Source organism: Copadichromis virginalis, linkage group LG2, assembly GCF_057382275.1.
Source record: "Copadichromis virginalis isolate Kocher_CV1m ecotype Utaka linkage group LG2, C_Virginalis_male_GT1.1, whole genome shotgun sequence".
Classification (NCBI taxonomy): domain Eukaryota; kingdom Metazoa; phylum Chordata; class Actinopteri; order Cichliformes; family Cichlidae; genus Copadichromis; species Copadichromis virginalis.
This window is the reverse complement of record NC_140619.1, coordinates 12,290,097-12,294,805: the sequence shown is the minus strand read 5'-3', so window position 1 is coordinate 12,294,805 and position 4,709 is coordinate 12,290,097. Positions and strand designations below refer to the sequence as shown.

At 40.3% G+C, this 4,709-nt stretch overlaps 1 long non-coding RNA gene across 1 annotated transcript; it reads right to left on the bottom strand.

Annotated features, from left to right (window-relative positions):
* Positions 1 to 1,030: 1,030 nt before the first annotated feature.
* LOC146717057 (uncharacterized) lies at positions 1,031 to 4,156 on the bottom strand. The gene is made up of 3 exons (XR_014915843.1): positions 4,043 to 4,156; positions 1,644 to 1,731; positions 1,031 to 1,367 (listed from the first exon to the last, which is right to left on the bottom strand). It is a non-coding gene; the product is annotated as an uncharacterized LOC146717057 (long non-coding RNA).
* Positions 4,157 to 4,709: the final 553 nt, after the last annotated feature.

Sequence of the window (4,709 nt, the reverse complement as noted above, 5' to 3'; positions counted from 1 at the left end):
GACCTCCCAAGAAGATGACAGTGGAAACTTTGGATAAGACATGCTAAACAAAGTGGATGAGGTGGAGTTGGGGAGGTGGAGGACTGCACAGAGCTAGTTTAACCAGTGATTTAGCCTCTTACACCACGTTACCAGCCGACCACCAAGGGTTGGGGTTAGGTTGCACTTTACGCTTGCTGCTTTACATGCTCTTGTTAGCCCCACATCTCTTTTGTTATAAGACTTCAAGTATGTGAAAATTCCTTTAAAAGCCATTACTGTGATTACTCAGTTCACTCAGTAATCATTTACCATTTATCACCAATGGTTATTAGAAAAGCCAGGGAAGTATAGGGGAGAAGATAGCAAAGAAAAAGTGAGATAGGTAGATGCAGAAAGTATTCATCAGTACTGGGAGGCTAGGCATACGGCAAAGAGAGAGGTGGCAAAGTTCAAGGAAAAGGCCTTATAGCAGGGGTGTCAGATTTTAGGTCTCACCCTGGGTCAACACACCTGAATCAAATGATTAGTTAATTACCAGGCCTCTGGAGAACTTCAAGACATGTTGAGGTCATTTAGCCTTTAAATCAGCTGTGTAGGATCAAGGACACATCTAAGACCTGCAGGACACCGGCCCTCGAGGCCTGGAGTTCGACACCTGTGCCTTATAGCGAGCTGTATGTCAAGTCAAGTGGCTTTATTGTCATTCTGTACAGCAGTACAGTACACAGCGAAACGAGACAATGTTCCTACAAGACCATAGTGCTTACATATGACATAAAACAGACAGTTAACACAGGGCTACATAAAGTGCAATGTGCTAAAAATATCAAAAATTGCAAAAAACAAAAGATTGAGCATTGTGCAAAAAGTGGCGCGGGGGGACTCCGGTACCTCCTGCCAGAAGGAAGCTGGGTGAAAATTGTGTGTGAGGGTGTGTGGGGTCCTCCACAATGCTGGTGTGAGGCTGGACACTAAGTAAGGAGAAAAGGACTGGAGAATGTATGGATGGAGATCAAGGACCTCATCTTGGCCTGGTACGCCGGTAGGCTGATGCATATTTGGTCTGATGGGTCAATTCAAGGGCCACTGTTCACTGTCCCTACAAGCAGCCCACAACAGCAGCACAGTCGTTCGTTTTCATTACGACACTGTATTGCCCAATCAAATCTCTTAACGCAACCAAGATCTTCCATACCTTGGCTGTGCGCTCGCAGAACTTGTAGTTTAATGTGGAAGAAGTGGTGAAAAAGTAAAAGAGGGTGTCGAGAAAATGTCTTCCTGAGCAAGGAGAATGTCACAGATGAAAAGTGGGAAGGTGGTTGGTCCAGATGGCATGACTGTGGACGAAAGTGTTTAACCCACAATCCTGGGTTTCCTTAGGAAACCTTCATGAAAAGGAGAAAAACAATTAGTAACAAAATGAATGGAGACACTACGCCTCACATTCATAACACGCTTTGAGTGAAAAATTATACAGCTGTTGACATGGGGTGTGTTGGACTAATCAACATGATGTGACAGATCTTAATGTGTGAAATGATTTAAGTACTCACGGTTTTTCATGATTTAAGGAATGACAACATGGAGGAAATGTAAAAACTGATAGGATGCCTGTTCTTTTCTAAATCCCCGGTCTGCTCCTTTAATCTGGATGCACACACCTTTTTTGGGTCTGAACAGTCGTCTTCCCTCCTGGTTCCCGGCTGATAAATAGGCTGCGATTTCACACAACAGTCCCTCTTTGTGCACCTTTAAATGAAAATTAATAACTGTCTGACTAATGGAAAGATTAATGAATCCTCAGCATAACCCTGTGAGTTTACATAATGCACATTTACATTAAAAACACACATTTTTCCACAGAGCCGAGCGTCATAAATCGGAGGGGGTGAGCTGTGTTTAGCTACGGTATCTCTGCTAACTCTTATCGCCCAACTGCGAGGCTTTATCAGCTGTGCTCTGGCAGAATGAGCATATCTGCTCACCACAGAGAGCAATATGAAAATTACCCTGCTTTTATAATCATAATTCATGCATTTTTAAATAAATGTAGTTTGTAGGAGGCTGACTCAGTACTTTCTCTGTATTTTCCTCGAAGTACCGCTCGTCTAGTTCATAACAAAACTGCTGGGCTCAACAAGCTTGTTAAAGTTACAGATGATAATAGTATTTTTTAATTAAAAGACAGTCTTCGCTACAGAATTTTTAAAATGTCACGTGTTTTCATGAGACGTAATCAAAATGAGATCAAAGAAGGTCTGATTTTAAGGAAATGCAAGAATAACACCACACTCTGTCTCCTTAGCACCATGTTGTTAAAGCCCAAATGTCATTTTCTCATTACTTGACACAATTGAACAGATTTTTATTGCTGTTATAGTAAAACTGGAGAAAGGCTGCTGGCCTAATCCAGCCATGTCCCCTCCCTAACCCTGACCACAGAGAGGTGTAACATTTAGAGAAAGATTTCGCGTAGTGAAACATAAAGAATTAGCATCAATAGGGCAACCACTATTAGCATATTATTAATATTATTTTTCTGTTATGGTATATTTAGAGAGCCCCCGGTCCCGGGTAAAGCATGCTGTTTCAGTGAGGCTGGTTAATCTGGCAGTTTTCTCATTAATCAATATGTGATTAATATAAAAATAAAAAAAAACTATATATATATATATATATATATATATATATATATATATATATATATATATATATATATATATATATATATTAGGGGTGCAACGATACACAAAATTCACGGTTCGGTTCGGTTCGATACTTTGGTGTCACGGTTCGATATTTTTTCGATACAAAAAAAATGTTCATGCCTTTTTAATTTGTCATTTATTAAAATTATAAATATATATTTTAACTCAAAAGTACAGTTTTTAAATTTAACCCTAACCCTTGTGCGCGTTTTTTATTTTGACAGCGAATGCGCACCTGCGGACCACTTATGTGCAGCCCTGGTTATTTAGCTCGTCATATTGCAGCCACAGAAATTATTTTGTCCATGAAACCATAAAGCTGCACTTTCTTTTTTTTGCCTTATAGTCTGATTTGTCATAACTTCTCCGTTTTGTGGTAAGCTTTTCTTTGGCTGTCACTTCTTCACCCTGACCTGTCTTATTTGGCTCAGCAGAACTAAAATATAAATCCTGCTGCTTTTACACACGCACTCACATAAGCTCAGCGATTCTCTGCGCGATCAACCTCTCACATGTTTAAGCTGCGGGAGATTTCACTTGTCATGTTTGCATAGTAAGCTAACGATTAATAAGACGATGTCAGAGGAATTGGTGCGCAAATTATCATCACTCACAGATCAGTGCTGTCGCTCTCTATACACAGTTCGCACGATTGCAAAGTGAAAGCAAAAAAACAAGCGCAAATTCAAACGCGATTTCAATATGTCACATATTGACAGTGGCTCACCAATGCCAATGACATAATTACCCAGCTACATTTCTGAAAGAATGCAAAAGCATTGACATATATTTTTCTTCCTACAATAGCCCGACGGGCAGGGAAGAGATAGATTTTGGTAGCCCGACTGAAAAAATCGCTAGCCCCAGGACGTCGGGCTAGCGATATTGCAAGCCCTGTATCTGATTGAGGAATCACTCATCTTTGGAAAAGAGAGTTTATTACAGAGAAATGGCTCTTTCCAAAATAAAAGCTATACTATCCGCTTCTTCTGGGCTATATTCTCAGCAGCATAAGGAGAATCATGTGCTAACAGCTGTCTAAATGACTCGGCTAAAGTTAGTAGCATGCTTGTTGTTTTTGTCTTTGCACTAGGATGATGTTGGCGTAAATGTGCAGTCATATTCGTCGTGTTCCCACTAGTGCTTTCAGGTTAATCTCGTTGAAATGACCTTAACGCCACAACACGGCAAATCTCCGTTAACGAGCTACCGCCGATCGCCCTGTGCATGGGGCTAGACGGCCAAACACGTTAACGAGCTAACTGCGCTAACACACTAGTTCCCACCCATGTAATTGAGCATTGCATGGCACATCCAACCTACTGTTTTACTTTAGTCCATGACTCGCTTACCTTCAGGGTCATACGTCACATGAAAACCAAAATAATTCCAAACACCAGATCTGAATGAGGGTGGGGGAGGTCCATGTTGCAAGGAGAGCTTAACTTCTGTCTTGCTAGCTTGCCCTGTGCTCTTCCTTCTGACTATGCTGTCTGTGTTGAGCGCTCAGTGGATCTACGCTCGACAGTGCAGCCTAGGCGGAGTAGTCGAACGCAGATTCACTGAGCGCTCAACACAGACAGCATCGTCAGAAGGAAAGTTGATAAAATAAATTACAAATGTTGTATTGTTCGATACATATGCGTACCGAACTGAAAGCACTGTATCGAACGGTTCAATTTCGATACGAGTATCGTCGCACCCCTAAAAAAAAAAAATAATAATAATAATAATAAATATATATACATACATACATACATACATACATACATATATATATCTCCCTCCTCTCGTGTTAGGGTCGGCACTGACCCATTTTAAATTTCAAATGCATAAAAAAATCACATACATTTGTTTATTGTATCAAGGCTTTTTGACTTTGTCAGGAACCTCTATTTCTACAAAATAAAACAAAAAAAAATTTTTTTTCACTAAATTATAAAATGCCCTAGTTGAAATTATGACCTTTGTGTTGTTAGGGTCGGTTTCGACCCAGGTATAATATTATGAGTATAAAGC